This window comes from Equus caballus, chromosome 3, assembly GCF_041296265.1.
Source record: "Equus caballus isolate H_3958 breed thoroughbred chromosome 3, TB-T2T, whole genome shotgun sequence".
NCBI classification, from domain to species: domain Eukaryota; kingdom Metazoa; phylum Chordata; class Mammalia; order Perissodactyla; family Equidae; genus Equus; species Equus caballus.
This window is the reverse complement of record NC_091686.1, coordinates 20,206,975-20,226,167: the sequence shown is the minus strand read 5'-3', so window position 1 is coordinate 20,226,167 and position 19,193 is coordinate 20,206,975. Positions and strand designations below refer to the sequence as shown.

At 36.8% G+C, this 19,193-nt stretch overlaps 1 protein-coding gene across 1 annotated transcript in view; it reads right to left on the bottom strand.

The window, feature by feature from the left end:
• Positions 1 to 19,193, bottom strand: part of ZFHX3 (zinc finger homeobox 3) — a 1,295,343-nt gene that overhangs the window by 1,028,853 nt on the left and 247,297 nt on the right. The gene's annotated exons all lie outside the window — the stretch shown is intronic.

Here is a 19,193-nt window from a genome sequence, read left to right as displayed (position 1 = left end):
AAAATTAACTCAAAATGAATCATAGACCTAAATGTAAGAGCTAAAACTATAAAAATCTCAGAAGAAAATATAGGAGTAAATGTTCATAATGTTGGATTAAGCAAAGATTTCTTGGATACAACATCAAAAGCACAAGTGACAAAAGAAAAAAATAGACAAACTAGACTTCCTCAAAATTTAAAACTTTTGTGCTATAACTGATACTATTAAGAAAGAGAAAAGATAACTCACATAATGGGAGAAAATATTTGCAAATTAAATATCTGATATGGGCTCGTATCTAGAATATATAAAGAATGTTTATAACTCAATAATAAAAAGATCAATAAGCCAATTAACAAATAGGCAAAATATCTGAATAGGTATCTCTCTAATGAAGATATACAAGTGGCCAATAACCACACAAAATGATGCTCACCATTGTTAGTCATTAGGGAAACGCAAAACAAAACCACAACTAGAGACCATTTCACACCCCCTAGTATAGCTGTAATCAAAAAGACAATAGTAAGTGCTGGAGATCCTGTGGAAAAATAGGACCCTCACACATTGCTAGGGGGTTGTAAAATGGTACAGCCACTGTGGAATAGTTTTGCAGTTCCTCAAAAGATTGTAACATGGAGTTACCAAATAACTCAGCAATTCCACTACTAGGTATATACCCAAGAGAAATGAAAACATCTCTAGGATTCTCTTAACCTTTGCCTCATGGCTGTTATTTCAAGATCACAAGACAGCTGCTTCAATTCTTGGCATCACTCCCATGGACAAAGCAGGTAAATGTAAAAGAACAAAGTTCAAAACATCTTACCAGTTGGGTCTGCCACTTTTTATTAGAAAAGCAAAAGCTCTCCCAGAAATGTCTGCTTGCTCATTAGGTAGAGTATGTGTCATATGGTCACCCTTGGTTGAAGGTGCCTATAGGAAACAGGTCTGTGGATTTGGATGGGAGCAACCACCCAGCATCGTCTGCCACCATAACTTATTTATTTAGTGATTTAACACTGCCTAGCACAGATTACTTCCCCATTGAATCTTACAAATTTGCATGTAGTTAGGCTTCGCTGAAGACTGGAATAGGGTTTTAGAGATCATCTAGTCCAACTCTCCTCACCTCAATATGGGCAAGACATCATTCAGATCTGCTTGAACAATTTCATGAAGCACTATCTCACCAGGTCGTCCATTTTGGCCGTGGAATGCTACCAATTATCAAAAGCTCCTCTTCATCTAAGCCATATTTAATCCCTGTGGGTTCATTTTTTTAAAGTATTAGTAGTTACACGGTCATATTAATTAAGAAAGCACTATCTCATTTAAATCCTAGAATAGCTATATAACGACAAAACAGACATTATTAATTTCATCTAGCCAATTGGGAATCTCAGACTCAACAAATTTAGGTGACTTTAATCCAGATTATCTATTGAGCAATGATGATACTAGGGCAATTCTTTTTCCATGGGCTCTTCACATATTTAAAGGAAGGGTTCTTAAGACGGGGTTCACGAATAATCCATGAGTCAGCTTTGGGTTGTCGCTTGAGCTCTTAAAATTGTATTCAATATTAGATATGTGATTTCTTTTTTTTGTAGAGAGGAGCCTTAGCTGCCATCAGATTCTAAAATAATCTGTGACACCCCCCCACACACACACATAGTTAGGAACCATTGATTTAAAGATGACTATGAAGCACTTTGTCTTCCCTAGAGTTTTTATCTCCCAAGACAAAACATCTCCAGTTTCTCCAGTCATGCCTCTTGATTTCCCCTACAATATCCTTCGGACACGTTCTTCCTGCTCTTCCCCATCTTAGCAAATGGTAGTCACCTGAAAGTCATGTTTGATTCTTCATCATACCTCATCCTCACTTCTAATCCAACACAAGAGCTGCTAATTATCCTTTTCAATGTATGTGAATCCACACATGTTTCTTCATCTCCACTGCCATGATGATTTCCAGCCTGAGGTAATGCAGTCTCCTAATTGCCCCCTTCCCCTTCCAAGCCCACCCTTCTTTCAGTCATTCTTCATATGGGAGCCAAGAGTAGTCCTTCTAAAATGTAAAGTAGATCATGTTATTCCCTTGCTTGAAACCCTCAGTGGCTTCCTATGACACTCAGGAAAAAAATCCAACCTCCTACCCATGGTCCTTAAGACCTTGAGTAATCTCACCCAAGCCTTCCTCTCTGATGCTGCTTCACTATCTCCCTCACCTCATTCACTGCAGTACAGTGACAACAGCCTGCTTTCAGTCCCCAGTACATGTTAAATTGTTTCCCATTTCAGGACCATTGCACTCTCCCAGAATGTTCTTTACCCTGTTCCTCCCCATCCTTCAGTCTTCAGTTTAAACATTATTTCCTCAGAGATACTATCTCTGACAATCTTTCTAAATTAGGACCTAGTCACCCCTCCCTATTGATCACAGCTCCTTCATGAGTTGTCAGTTAACTAGTTGGCTTGTGTATGTGTTTATTCCATTTTCTCCTTTAGGCTGTAAGTTCCATGAGGGTAGCTTCCATATTTGTCGTTTACTGTTGTATTTCCAGTGGCTAGTACAGTGCTTACTACATGATAAATACTCAAAAACTTCATTGAATGAATGAATACCTGGTTTCAAGTCCTCTCACCACCCTGGACATATTCCATTGTGTAATATACCTCTTAAAATGTGGTCCCCAAAACTAAACTCAAACTTCCAGTTGAGACCTAATCCTTCCAGAGAGGTCTAGGCATGCCATGTTTATCTAATTCTTCTCTCCTTTCTGATATCAAAATAGCCTACTTCATGGATCTCCCCAAGAAGATGGTCTAACAAGCTCTGTCAGCTGTGTATCTCTGCCATTTGTACATGTGACCATTCATGGACTCGGTATGTCCCAAAGTCACCAGGAGTTCTCAGTACCCAGGGATTTCCCTGGACACAACAGAGTCAGCTTATTTTCTGAGTGGCAGGGTAAGTTTAAAAGATGTTCTACAATTCAGATACACAAACACACTAGAGCTGGAAGAGGTTGCTGAGAAATCGACTTCCCGTCTTTGCTTTGTTAAATAAGGAACACACAAAATCAAACCTACCTGCTGAAATGATTACCATCTCCATACTTACCAACAATGATGTGGTGGACGGCCAAGAGCATTAATCACCTGAAAATACCGAATCAGAGACCTTTCATATTAACATTCAAATTCTTAACTGCCCTCAGCCTGATTTCTTTTAAGCAAAGGCCCACAGGCCTTACACATTTCATGGTTATTTTCTCTAGTTATATAGCCTTTTTTTTTTCCTAGTCTCATTTTTGTTCCCCTCTCCCCTTCCATTCTTTCCCTTCAAATGGACAGAACCTGGTTCCTATCACCTAGAGATGAATTAACCTTTCCAAATATCCTGACACTGCCTTCCTAGAAAAGTTCCCTGGAGCTCTGTAGCCGCTGGAGAAGAGAGGCAGCTTGGCTTTGACTTTAACATACATTTTGAAATACCTTTTGCAGGACGGGTAGAAATAAGGAACTAATAACAAAGCGCTTCTAAAATTACCGGTAAATCTGAAGCATTCCGCCGGATGCGTGGCCTTTGAGAGTCTTTAATTCATCAATTAAGAGATCAAAGATCTTGTTCAAGATACCATTACATTTCTTTTGTTCTTTTTGTGCAATCATATTAAAATTGATAGCATTCCTAAAATCAAAAGGTTCCAAAGCTAAAAATAAAAACAGACATAATGACACCCTAACATTCATCATTTTCTAAAGGCAAGGCTGTGACTGGTCCTTAACTATCCTGGGATACAAATGCTGGGACAAACCATTCCACAGTGATGATGTCAAAGGAGGAACTTGAAGCTTCCACGCTCCTAAAGCAGCTACTATGCATTTAGGTCACAGCCAGGCCCTTCTGCATAAGGAAGGAGATAGAGAGGTCCTGGATACTCGCCAAAGCCAAACCCAAGAGCAAATAATTTCAGTAATATACAGTGGAGGTCCTTGAGTGGTTGCTGATGGCCTTTATCACGTACACAGGATTAGTCTTCCTGATACCACTAAAAACAAAACAAAACAATGGCATAGCCCAAGAATCAGATGGAAGTGTTCCTTAAATTACCACAGTCCTTAATCCTTTGTCTCCAAGAGTCAATTATTTTGATTGTATTTTGTCTGAATATTCTTGATCATCTAAAAGAGAGGCTAATAAACTATTTCTATGAAAGGTGAGATAATAAATATTTTAGGCCTTGTGGGCTACTCAGTCTCTTTTGCAACTACTCAACTCCATCATTGTACCATGAAAGCAGCCATACACAACATGTCAATGAATGGGCGTGGCTGTGATCCAATAAATCTTTACAAAAACAGGCATTGGGCCAGATTTGCCTGCAAACGGTAATTTTCCCACCTCTGCTCTAAAACGTGGTCATAACCATAACCCACATTTGGGGAGCTTAGCCTCCATGATATGAATGCTGGGCACTTTGCAGGAGAGTTCTTATTATGGCCTCAGGATAAAAAATAGAATTGGCCTGATAGGAAAAAAGGGTCATGGAGCCACAAGCGCTACTTTCACATGGTTTTCTCTTCAAAAAGTACATTTTATTCTCCAAATTAGATTTTTTGGCAACATTGTTTCTTTTAAAGAACATTAGATTTCACATTGCATCCCAGTTATTTATTACCTGCGTTTGGGTCTTAACAAATATGATTTTGCTATTCTCTGTCATCAATGGAACAAGCACATGTGGTTTTGATTGACAGAATTGTGATAAAATTCACTGCATCCTTAAAAAAAAGTGATTGAAAAGTTTTCAGCCTGTTGCAGAGAATGTAGGGGGGGAACAAGAGGATTGAATTTCAACAAAAGACATGCCAGATTTTTTTCCTGCTCTTATTATTCAACATTCTCCCACTATGCAGTATCTAATTAGATACTGGAGCAATCCAGGAGTCATGTGTTTCTCTTTAAACTTTTGGCAAAGTCCATCACACTATGGTTAACAGGGGGTACACTTAGGTTCCCCTCCAGGGACCAGGACTGGGTGACATCACATACTCTGTCACAAACAATGGAATAAATAAATGCGCATGCTCTGAGACATGCAAAACACAGTCACTTTGGTTTTCCCTCTTTTCATTTACTTCAAATCTACGTTCATTTGATTGCTTGAAAACCCTCCTTTGTCTCTCAACTTTTTTCAGAAACAGGTATCCCTTACTGTTCTTGCCTCCAGAAAAATCACAATTCAATTTAAAAAAAAATCTCATGGGTCACATAATAGTTTTGTCTGCATTGTCAAGCTCTGTTGGAATGGCTTTCTTGATTAACAAGACTGAACAAAATACAGTTCATTCACTGAGCACACCATGACAAGTCACAACATAACCTATTTGCACCTATAAATAGATCACCAACTGGGCAAGAAAGGAGAGAATGGACACAATGTAAACAACTTGCCCTTCAAAGCTGTCTGGCATTTGGTTGTTTCCCTCATCAACTGATATCCATATCTTAGAACCACCATCCCATCTTCATGCTATACCCTTCCTGATATAGACGTAGAGCAGAAGGAAATTATATAACTCATCAGCTACTAGCGAAACGGGGATGCCAAAAATACGTAGACATAGTCAGACCTTTTTAACTTGGAAAAATGCGTTGTTTGTGAATGGGGAATAAATATCCTGAAACTCACTTCCATATATTTGTTTTCCTTCTACTGGGCTACATTCCAAAGAAGTCATAGTACTTCCATGTTTTTCTCTAAAATATGAAAAACTTTTTGCTGAACAGGTTTTATAAATGGTTTTCTTCACAGTGACAGATGCTCCACATAATTGCTTTCGAATGAATTTACCAATATTCAGAATTCCTTGGCAAGGTAATTCCTGATTTAAGACGTACTTTGAAGAGTCATTCTCATCAGATGATCCTCACCTACTAGTGACAGGAAATAAGCACTTCTTAAAGAATATACACTTTACGATACAAACAATTTGCTTAGTAACAATTGCCCCAGTTATTGTACTACTGACCAAATGCTTGACATAAGCACGATGCATTCTAAACTTTCTTTTTAATGAGTTCTTATAAAATATTCCTCTGAGGGTTGAAGATACCAATAAATTGTAGAACCTAGGCCTTTCACTGGGTCATCATTTATATACAAAATATCACGGTAAATTATGATTCTGTAATGTACAGGAATTCTGATATTACACATTTCTGCTTACCCAAACCAGCAGGTCAGACATCTCATTTATCTGGCTTACTGAAAAGCCCCAGAAAAATGGCTAAACCTGTAGGATTCCCAAAATACACCATACCAAACTGACCAACAGTCCTACTGCTAGCTAATCAGTTCTCCACTTCTCTTGCCTTTCAGTGAGTCCCTATAAATTTTTTTCTCTCTTTTGTTCTAGGTCTCTATTTTGTGTTATTCCATACCACCTCCAAGGCAGAAATGTGGGCTTTGGGCATCTAAGAAAAACATGAGTAATCTCAAAACTATATGAAGTGAATTCAACTCAAAGAAAGTGATAGATATGGTGAAGATCTGAACCATTTTGATCACTTCCAACACAAAAGACTGTCAATTTGAGCATTTAGTCAGGGCCTGATTCAAAGCAAAAATACAACAAAAAATGATCTCAGCAGGGCTTTTAATCTCTGATCAAATAAGCAATAATCTCCATATCCCATTTTTAAAGGGGTCCAAATATGCATGTAATGATTTTTTTTATAAATTACCAATATTTTGAAAAGAAATTCATTACATTAAAAACAATTAAAAATTCATGTTGAGGGAGCTTCCTTTTGTTCAGAGTTCTGACCTGTCAATGGAACTATAAATTTATTATTTTAAAATGTGTCCTTATATGGAAGCTTCTCAACTGCTTTTAATTGTTTTCATTTTCCTTCTCCGCATCTTTTCTAGCACCATTACATTTTTATTTAATCACAGCAGAGTAACATGGGATGCAGATACATTATGGTCTTAAAAAAGATATATTCTTATAGAAACTATAATACCTCCTATACACAAATCTGCACAAAAACTCAAGTTGTTTCCTGTCACTATTCTCAGCAACAGCAATGGATGCTGTTTTTCCCGTCAGCTCCTGTAATAACTGGCAAGAGTTAAGATGGAGAAAGTTTCCTTTCTCCTTCTCATTAACCATTAGCAATGGAAGTCAGAGAGTGCTGCCAATTAGTGTTTTGTTTAAGCTATTATTTTGGTCAGCTTTGAAAATTGTATTAAAAAATATATTTAGTAATAAACGCATTTGAAAGAGCATCATTACCATTTCTAGAATTAAAGTCTGGATATATAACTTCCAAAACGCTGACAAAAATAGAAGCAAAGAATGTTCATGATACAAAAGACAGGAAACAGCAAAAATACATTATAAAAAAGAAGCTCTGAAAGCAACAAGAGTAATGTGGATTAACCTACTAAATATAATAATAAATATAAATGAGTTAAACATCTCTATTAAAGGACAAAAATTCTTAGATTGGATTTTAAAAACAACAAAACTTGCCTAGGCACTTATAAAGTGATACGGAAAGCTGAAAAGTAAAGGATGGATAAAGATGTAACAGACTAATATAAATCAAAAGAAAGTGATAGTTCCTATATTAATAAGAGCAAAAATCAAGAAAAGCATTAAATAAATAAATAGGGTATTATTATATTGATGAAAAGTACAATATATAATGAAGCTACAACAATCACTAACTTTTATACATGGAATAGCATTGCCCTGAATTTTTTTTAAAAATCTAAAAGAAGTAAAGGAAAAGTAAAAATACAAGAAATATCAGAGAGTAAATCTGACAGATTAGTCAAAATATAAATAGTAATTCACATGATTACCCCCACATAAAGCAAACATTCTAATACCCCAGAATATTAATTTTATTTTACCATGTATTACCTACAAGGAAATACTGACTAAACTTCAAATAGTAAAAATTATACAGGCATTATAGTCCATTATCTGTCCACAATGTAAGAAACCTTTAAGCTTAAACAAAACAAAAACCTTCAAAACTTTAACACTTTTTAGGGCCTCCTTATTAAAAAGCACTCACATATTATTTAGGAAATAATAACAATGATATCACTACTACAGCAACACTTATAGGATGTACCTAAAGCTATGCCCAGAGGCAAATTAATAGCCTTAATTGTTAGCTTATTAAACAGTAAAGAATCAAAATAAATTAACTAAAATATTCAAATCCAAATGTTTTCATATACGTATACATATTTAATATATATAGCATACTACTAAAGAAGCCCATTACAACCAACTCTGTACTCACAGAGGATATGCTTGATGGTCAGCTCCTATTTACTGTTTGTGAGTGGGGAAAGGAAAGACCTACCAGTAATGCACCAACTGATATGCCTGGAGAAAAGTAACAAGAAAAACTGAACAGAAAGAAATACACAACTGCAGCCAACATAAGCTTGTACTAGATACAAATACTGAACAACCCAGATTGGGAGTTTCCAAACCTGGTCCATACAGACTAGTGGTGTCAAAGATTGATACTTATTTTTAAAAGTAGGATTCCTGGATCTTGTCCCCAAACCCCCAAATCAGAATCTCCAGGGGTAGGGCATAGGGGTCTGTACTTTTAGTAAAGCCTTCTGCTGAGTTTAAGGCACAGTCTCTTTGAGGAACCACGAGACACAAGATCTTAATTTTTAAATATCAGGCAACGAGGAAAAGTTGCTAAACACATAAAGATTATCAGCAAATTCAAAGAGGGCAAACAACTGAGAAGTCAGAGAAAATGGACCTAATGTTAACACAGGAAACAGTAGAGAATGTTTAACTTACAGTCTCAATGGGATTAAAGAGGTTATTTCACCATTGGGACAAGAATAGAATAGAAAGAAAGGAAGAAGAGGCGAGGGAGAGAAGAAACTACCTGAGAACAACAATGAATTCTTCAAAATTTAGAGAAAAAAAAGGGATGGGGGTGTTTAACAAAAGCAGTGAAGAGCAGAATAGAAACCACTGAAAACTGAATGAGCAAATCAGAAGGCTAGAAAGAATTCTCCATGTAAGAAGAGTTTTTCAAAGAGCAAGTGGAGAGAATGGAGGATTGTGATGGCTTTATAATGCATCTGTTTGGCTAGGCTGAGCTACACGTCCCAGAATTCCGTTTCTTGTATGTACATACATACTATTTATGCGCCACTGTACTAAGTAATTATCCATCTAATCCTCACAACCATCTTACGAGATTGATTCTATAAGCTATGCACATTTTATAGGTGAGGACACTGAGGCACAAAGTGGCTTGCTCAAGGCCACACAGTCAATAAGTGTTGGAGCTGGGTTTGAAACCCACTGGTTGCAGGGTCCACCCTTTTAATCACTACAAATAGCAGACAGCAATTATATCAGAAAAATTAATCATTGTCTAAATAATTTTTGCTAACGTGCTTCTAAAATTTCATGTATTTAGCAAGTCTACTGTATTTATTTTTTCCAATTTATTAGTTAATTTCTATTACTCCAATGTAATTAATATAATTGTTCTTTTACTTTTTTAATGTATTATTTTCCCAAATGAAAAAATTCACTGTCCTAAAAAATTCAAACTACAAAGAAATGAAGAAAATGAAAGTACACCATGATTCCTGCTTCTGTTAACAGTCTGTTGTACATAATTCCAGGCATCTTTCATGCATACTCCTACAGGGAAGACAGAGAAAAACGGTATGAGAGAATTACACAAGAGGCTTCAGTTGAGTGATGGTTAGATAGGTGTTTATTTAATTATTATTTATACTTTCCATATATAATATTCCTTTGTAAGAATAAAATAATTTAATTGACAAATATGCAAGCTGCCTTTCACCACAAATGGCATATTTGTTAATATATTCACCAACTTTGTTAAACTTTCTAACAGCAATCAGATATAAAAGTACATCTAGCTACTGTCCAGTTCCCAAGATAACCCTCAGAAATTTTAACTATGTGCTATGGAAGTTGCTTGAACAAAAAGTAAAGAACACTTGCATTCCAAACTGGCAACTACAACTCCATGACTTTATGTACTCTCAGGAACAAGCAAGACAACATATTCTTTCCTGGGACATTTTAATGAAAGTACTATTAAATATAGTCATGATAAGATTACAGTTACTCTCTGCTCAAACACTATATCTTCCAATTATCCTGCTTATTTAAAAACAAAAACAGCAATAAAAACAAGATGTGACAGGCACAAGTCTGAGAACCTTCACAAATATTAGCTCATGTGATCTTTATGCCAAATGATTGTGGTGGGAATTTTTATTCCCATTTTACAGATAAGGAAATTGTGGCTCAGGAAAGTTAAATAATATGCCCAAGTCACATGACCACTAGGTGACAGACCCTGTTTCCAACCCAGGCTCTTGCCTACAAGTCCAGTTCTCCTTCTGGTATGTCATTGAACATGTTGGTTTTCCTTGTGGCAAGCAAGAGAAACCAACCATAGCTGATGAAAAAAGAAAAAGAATAGTAGGTAATGTACAGAACTCCCAGAAAGGCTGGAGAGCTAGATTTGGGTCAACACAAAAAGACTCCCAAAATCACACCTCACACCAATGGAGAGTGGACACTACTCCTGTTACTGCTGAGCACTTGAGAACACAAGCAGGAACACGGGATGCTCTCATTGATGCAGCATCATTGCTGGCCCAGGAATGTGATCTTTCTGCAGCCACTGCCCCTACAAGGGAGACCACCTTGAGGGTGTGCCTTCTCTGTGACTCTAGGGCAGTTGTCCCTGGAGTCTAGATTATGTGCTTGCACTTTAGCTTCAAGAGAGCCAAAGCAAGTAGAAAAGCAAATGACTGGCATTTTAAGCTTTTCCAGCAAGAGGTAGGTACTACCACCACCAGGCTCATAAGATGAGGGAGAACCCAAAACATGGGAAGGAGTTTCAGATACTGAGTGACCAAAATAATGACAATTGTTCGCTGAAAGACCACCCTTTGACTGCTCCACATCAACATACATTTTTCTTCAGGATATGTTTGCTTTCCCTCAAAAGAGTTCTTGCCTAACATAATACAACCGTCCTTATCTAAAAGCACACCTTCTCTCCTCCAATGGTAGACAACCCAAAGACCTTTCAGTTAATACATCCAGCTTTAAGTCCAAGATCTTCTCTAGTACTGTCACTTTTTAATATTCTTCAATCTATAGACTAAACCGTGTAGCAAACAATCACTAACAAATACAATTTAAGGGAGTAGAGAAAAGGAAGAGGAAAGCAGAAGAAAATCTGTTAAGGTATATAAACATACATGAGACACGGCAGGTAAGGAAATATGAGCAGATGCTACACTAATCTGCAAATGGACACTGCTATTCTTGGTAGACTTGACTTCCCTCCTTCACTCCCCCTTCCAGGTTCAATTTCATCCTGCTCCTCAGCTGACCAGGTTTCTTTACCCAATGTGATGACCTAAACCTGCATTCCTGAGGATTTGAGATATTGATATAGTCTTTCATTAAATTTTATCATTGGAGCTATACAAGAAGGCACCCCCAAGCATCCCCTGGTTTTTATACTCCTTCTTGCTACTATTATATAGCAGTAACCTTATTGACAGGAAAAAATCTCCCATGCCAACCCTCAACACTCTTTTTCACATTTTTGTCAAACGGCACTAGAAGTCAGAAATGACTAGATGGGCTGGCTCAGCTTCAATTCAAGGGAATAACTGCTGCTCCTCTGATGGATGCCATCTTCCTTTGAGTACTAAGTCTCTAAAGCAGCAGATCCCAGAGTTTCTGAGATGAGAAATGTTCCAGATATGGTTGATATGAATTCACCATTCCAACCATTTCTTCATTTTAACTACTCAATTCCAGAATTGTGGCTATAGGTGGTTTTCTTGAACTCAATTATTCCTGAAATGACTCCTGATTCCTTCTTCTCCCTCCTTCCAATGATTTTATCAGCACCTAATTACCTATATTAAAGGTCTTTCTGCCTAAAATACCTGGAGTGATTTTTGTTTCCTGCACTAAACTCTAAATGATACAGGAAGTAAAACTTTTGTGAATGTGCTATTAGCTGTACCTAGGAGAGGTACCATTCCCTTTTCCTCCTTCTTGGTGCTCAAACTTATATGTTCTAGATATGACAGACACAATCACATTTTGACCACTAGTTCAAAGCATACATTGCATCCCATAGGACAGCACCTGAACTTCACAAGATAGTCTCTGATTTGAAGCAATAACAGAGTCTTCAATAGACCATTCCACCATTCTAGGTGATTGCATGAATTGTAGAAAATGGCAGATTGTCCTTTATCATCCCTTCCTACCTTCTTCTTTCTATATGCTTTCCTAAACTTCAAAGGCTGGAAAGCCAAAACTTACACTTCACAGACTCGACTACAGCTTCTGGGAGATTGCATGAATCTCATGGGCTACATCCATTGCCTTATCCCTTTCGATGTAAAGTGAGTTCATGTTCAGGAACTATGTGGTGTGGGACACAAGAATGGAAAATAAAGTCTTTAGTGAATCTAAGGATGATAGGGCTGGCTAAAATATGGCAGAAAATGAAAGCAAATTAAAATTAAAATTACTTTTCTCCATAATGATACAGTCTAATATAATTAGGTGTCTGACTAATCTCTACCGAGTATGGTACCATATTAGAGGCTGCAGATAGCAGGCTGAGTATTCAGAAATGACAGTTGTTAAGTCAACCTTGAAGAGATGAAGTTTGTGAGTTGAGGCTAGGCTGCTCCTGAGCATATTTTTAAAACTAAAACAGTCCCTGTTGAACTAGTGGTAACTAAGCTTCCATTTTTTCTTTCATCCTTAATCGGTTGGTCCTAGAAACCTTCTCTATGGGTGAGCTCACATAAGAATGAGCTGAGAGAAACCTACTTGAGCTAGAGCTCATATATACTACCTCCACTTGAAACTGTCTTGAAGTTTAGCACACCAAAATATATGGCTAGGTGAATCACATAACATGCGTCAGGGGCAGCTCAGGTTGAATAGTTATCTGGTACGCCATGGTTAAACATTTAGTCTCTATAAGGGCCTTAAAGCAAGTTGAGAGCTATTTCTCAATAAACTAGTGACTTGACTAAGAAAGCACAGCTTTAATCCCAAACTCTAGGGGCTTTTGCTATGCTTCTTCAGCTGAGACTTAATGTAGTCTTCATCCAGCAACCCAGTTTGTCAAGACACTTTCAGTAATGGGCAAGAAAGTACGCTCTGGCTGTCAGGGAAACCTCTCAGGAAAAAGAATGCAGGTGCTGGCAGTTGTAAGTTTTTTTGAAGCGGTGAGGTGGGTGGGGGTAAAAGTGAAAGGATATGGGTGAGACTCTGACAGCATCTGCTACACGTAGTAAGCGGCTTCAAGCAGTAAAGCCAAATGTGGCATATATTGCCTTCAGAGTTAAAAGAGACCCACTTATCTCTGTGTCTCTTAATGTTAGAAGATGCAAACTTCAGTAGATACCCTGAAATTTTCCAAACTGGACCTTCTATATGCTTCAGTGAGCAACTCAGGCCTTATTTTTTCATGGGTATTACTCCCATTTTCTGGCATGCACGTATCTAGAATGTCTGCTGCTTCATGTTTTCCAGATCATATCAGCATGAAGTTATTAATTTAATGGCCTAGCTTGATGTCCTTTGGGATAAGAAGATGTTCAAGTTCCCTAGAGATTAAATTAAGGCTCAAGGTCAGAGAGTTTACATAACTCTGAGGCAAAGTGGCAAAAGTATATTGCTTTCCATGCCAAGCGTAATGCTATTGGTGTTCTAAGATACACTCAGACAGAGAAAAAAAGATTTGCAAGATCAATATTTAAAGCTATGTTCATTTGCTTCAGTAAAGACACCACATCTGGAACACTTGATTTAACTGAAGTTACCACTTTTTAAGCTTGTGATAATGATAATCCACCAGCATTCTCCAAGACCTATCTGCACCACTAGTTACGTCAGGAAATAAGCCTCAACATCCCTGCCTATTTCAAGTGGTTTATGATGACACTTATCTCTACAGTTCCCCAGGGATGTGGTATTACTCTTCATTTACTCTCTTGGTGAGATGAATTCCAGCGGTTTTGTTTGGTCCTTTCTAATATATCATAAGCCATTATGGCGTTCTTCCTTTGCTAACAATACACATTCCAACGATAAATTCATGAATTAAAGAAATAATTGAGGGGTGCAGTCAGGGTCCCACTGGGCCTACAGTGAGGCAGATTTGAATCAAATCTCTATCATCTGAATAAAACCCATATTCTTACAGAAAAACCACATTGCGTTCTGGGTCCTCAGGACTTAGTGTTAGCTCAGAGCTAATGTCCAATACTTTCTGAAAGTTCTAAATATTTCCCTTTCCTCCAAGTGCCCAGTGACCCTGATGAATGGCTCAGGTCCCTTTGAAGAGGATAAGAACATTTATATACACTAATTGAGACGTTATTGTAGATTTCTCCCTCTGAAGGGTATCTGACCTCCTCTTCATTTAAAGAATTCTGAAACTCTAAACATATAGATTTGGGACTTTAAGAGATTAAGACTATTGTGGTGGTTGAAGTTAGACCTCAGTTCATCAGGTATGCAGGTTTTCTCAGTTATTTACTATACCACACTATATACAATATTTACTATATGCTACACTATACTATACTATTAAGAATCCAGAATCTGTAGTAAGTGTATCCATATCAATTAATTCAGCCAAATTTATAATTACAGTCATCCTCTCTCCCTTGATCTTGTACTTTTAGAATCCATTTACGCACATATTATCAGAGTTTTTGCAAATAAAAGCAAAATCTTGCAGTTCCAACTCTGTAACTGGTATTCCAGGGCATAAGATCTGTCTTTAGATATAAGGCTGGGGATGGTGTATGATGTTGAGAATGGGCCATAAGGAGAATTAGATTCCCTTTGCAAGTAGGTCATTCCAGAGTTTTCAAGCAAGACAGGGCAAGAAGGCTGCTTCAGCCCACAGCTCCAGCCTCATGGGGCTGGGAGCTCATTATAGTCTGAATCATTCGAATTCTTCCCTATATCCCCAGCTTAATTCTGAAGTTTCACTGTTTCTCCATCAACACACTTTCACCAGGAAGTGAGTTCAACTGATTTGGTAATTCAACAACCTTGGGGGTTGGGGGAGGGGTCAATTGTCATTTACTTTGAATTTCCTCAGCTCTGTGGCTGCAAGAGAGAACATATTATTTTGGTTTGCAAGAGAAAGTCCCTTTCTAGAGCTAAGAATTTACAACTTTGAGTTTATTATTCTTTTTCTATAAACTGACTAGCAACATTGGAAGCTGCCAGTCCTAGTATTACTTATCAATTAACATCCTGAGTCACAAGTAATAGAAAGGTATGTTGGTTTATTTAAGCAAAACGGATACTTACCAAAAGAATATTGTCTAGCTCACAGAATTGTCATGAAAGCTGAAGATACAAGTTCAGAGCTACAAAGCTAGGTGTAACGCCTAGAACTCCAGCAGAGTTGGTCTAGTGAGGATATTACTCATGCTCCTGCTGAGCACTGGACAATGCAGCCCTGCTGCAGACACTCCCATCAGTGGACTGGATACCCACACAGATGCCACCACTCCCCAGGAACTTACTCTTTCTACAACTGTCACAAAGAAACATTTGAGGTAACCTTAGGGTTACCTCAAGTCTGAATCAGGGGCCTCCTATGGGTAGAACCTGTTATACATGCCTGTATTCTCATAATAAGGAAGATTTGGAACTTTTCAGTTTTTATAGTGGAAGGCAGGATGCCACCAAGACTCAAAACATTGCAGAATTCTCTCAACATAGAAAAGGCATTTAGATAACATTTATCAAACACCAACTATATTGGATAGAATCAAGTGGAAACAGAAATTTTTTAAAAAGCAGTGTTGTATAATGGAAGATGATGCATAATACTTTGTGCATAAAATTAACAAAGATTTAAAAAATTAAAACACCCAATACTGATAAGATGTGGGGAAATGGCATTCTTATACCCTATACTAGTGGGAGTGGAAGTTTCCTGGAGAGCAGTAATGCAGCATATACCTCAAAGCCTTTCTATTCCTTCTTTTGTGCCTGTCTGTAGTTTCCAAAAATTTTATAATAAATAGTATTTTCTAACCAGAGAAAATAAAGTCTTATTAAAATATTTAAGTAACATTACCAAGCTTTCAGGCAAAACACTGCTCACATTCTCCATTTTCTTTTGGAGAAAACTACCAAATACTATTTTTTTCTTTTTTTCCCTCTATTCATATATTTGGTCTGAAAGTATTTATTGAGCATCTACTTTATATCAGCAGCCAGCAGTTGTGAAAATTATATTTACATTATTTTCTTGTCCACATTTTTTAATTGATGTAGAAACCAGCATACAAGTTGATGTCTTCAAGCTCTCCAGTTGAACTTGAGTTGGCATCTCAAGTCGTAAATGATCTTAAATATACTCCAATGGCTCTGCTACAAATTAATGTGATAATGGGCACTGAAATTTCACATGACATAGATCCCCCAAGTATTAGGAGCTCAAGACTCAAAGATCTATACATTTCTAAAGTTCCAAGTTCATTGTAAATTCACAGCAAATGCTACCTAAGGCATATCTGATAACAGATCTAGAGCTCCTAAACTATTGTTCACAGACAATATGAAAGTTCAATTGTGATGTAAATACTGTATTTTAATGGAGGCTTTACTTTAAACCACAGCATTCCAAGTGTTTGGTTTACTGGGTGTCCAGCACTGATAGAAGGACCAAATCTTGAAGAGTTATGTAAGGAATGTCAAGAGTGCTCCTGGCCCATCTGGGGCTTCAATTTTTTTTTTTTTTTTTGCAAAATTGTTGAGTTCTTGATATTGCTTTTGTTATTTGAAATTCTTTTTGGACAATCCAAAATTTAGCAATAATTTCAAGGAGGCTTCCTGGCATGTGTTCTAGATTCGTCTCCACATTAAACTGATAAACCAGGAGATTTATTTCCTCAAAAGGTCAAAATCATCATTACCTTCTTCTTGCCTTTTGGAGGAAAAGAGCTTTATCCTTCTATGTGATTTATTCTTTTCATGGGCATCCATTCAACACTGAGCTATTGTTTCAGAACAGGGAAAATGTATTCCTTTTACAGGTTTATTCCTTCAACTGGCATTTGTTTAAGTAGGTTCCACTGCACAAACACAAAAAGCCCTAATACATGCAGACTAGGTCGGCCTCATGCCATCAGATGTCACCGCTGACGGGTGATGGCACTTATATAGATTTACACAACAAAAACTACATTAAAAATGTTAAGGTGGTGAGACAAAGACACAAAGGCCTAGAAATTCACAGCTCAGGATTTAAACATACTATATCTAAGAGGAATAGAGTGCATTAGGGTAATGGGAAGGTGACAGCATTCCTATTATACCTACAGTGCTAGACACTTACTCCTTAACTGAATTTCCTGGTGGTGCTTGCTTTGTCTCATTCTTGGGGGCTTATGTTTTTTAATGACATTATTGTTGTGTAAATGTTCTTGTTTTATAAAGTAATTTCGGGTTGATTATCATCTGTTTATGCAATTAGTGTAATTACACCTAATTACAGAGTAGAAACAACATATATAATTAGTTTATTAGAGGTATAACTGTGATATGTAATGATTTAAAAATCCTCATGAAACTTTGTTAACAGATATTCCATGAATGTGAAAGCAAAATATTTAGATGCCAGCTCTCTTACATTATATATCTATATATGTTTTTTTAATAGGCTCAGTAATAATTAAACTTACTGCCTGTCAAATTTAGTGTTAAAAATCATAGAGCCATACTAGAGGGAATACAAATATGAAAACTGTGCTTAGAAAATTAGAAACATTCTCTGGTGTTTTCTTTAAGGTTTGGTTTTGTAAATCTCTCTTCAATTAAGACTTCTTACCTATAGAGCGTCACCCTCAGGTGAATTTTGACAGTAAAGTTATAAACTCAGTAAAGAGATTTATATATAACACCATGACATACAATACCCACATGTGTTATGTGACATTCCTAACAAACTAGTAATATTGCCTCCTTCACTCTCATGTTTGATTTCTCCATTTGATTCTGAACCAAAAAGGAACTAAAATATGATAAACTACAAATGCTTTGATATTAGAAAAACAAAGAAACAGATCACAAAATGCGAAAGATGATGCACGCTTCCAAAATCAGCCAAGAGTCTTGTGAGGAGTTGAAAATAGTTGCTGAAAGATAACTGAACAAAAACTGAACATAAACTGAACTCATACACAAGAAAAGCATATTAATGTGGGTTATCCCCATTTATTTCTTTATTACATTTCTATCTCTGTTATTGGTCACTTAAGAAAACATTATTTAACCATTCCTTCCCTCCTCAAAATATTGAAACTAAAAAATGCAATATAAATAAACTGAATGCAAAGATGGCTGCTTTTGAATTATGTGGTCCATTCTCCCATGCGGATAGAAACCATAAAATATCCTCAATTATTGCTTACTGCTGAGACAAGGATTAGAGGGTCTAATTTACACCACTGGAAATTTTAAGCAATAGTATCAGAAAAGCAACACTTTAAATATTAGCAGCACATAACTGTGAAAATACTACTCTTCTCCTTTTGGATATATAGTAACTTTATGAACGGTGAGTTCCATCTTTATCAGAAGGCAAGTATTCTCAGTATTTGGTCTACAAACAAACATATTAAAATGGACACTTGGCTTTAATTATTATTGAAGCAAACTATCAACTTAAGTTTTTAGTCTTTCAGCCAAGATACTCTTCTTTGAGAATCCTCTAAGCATATTCAACACCTGAATTTCTTAATTAATGGATCAAAAACTTTTTTAAAAATTCAAGGTAAAAAGGGTTTGGGGTTTTTTTTACTTAACATCAGCAGGAATTATCACTAATCTGAAAAAAGGAGGCAAATATTTTCATTTGTTTCTTGACTCCTCTGTCAAAAAAATCTTGACTCAGAAAATTCAGTTGTTGACATATATAAAAATTATAGCACACCTCTGTATATGATATTAAGGTACACAGTTCTGAGGTTAAGGACCATGACTCTCATTCCCCCATGGCACCATGAACAATGCCTTGCATAAAGGAGCTACCCAGTATAGAGTTACTGAAGGGAAAA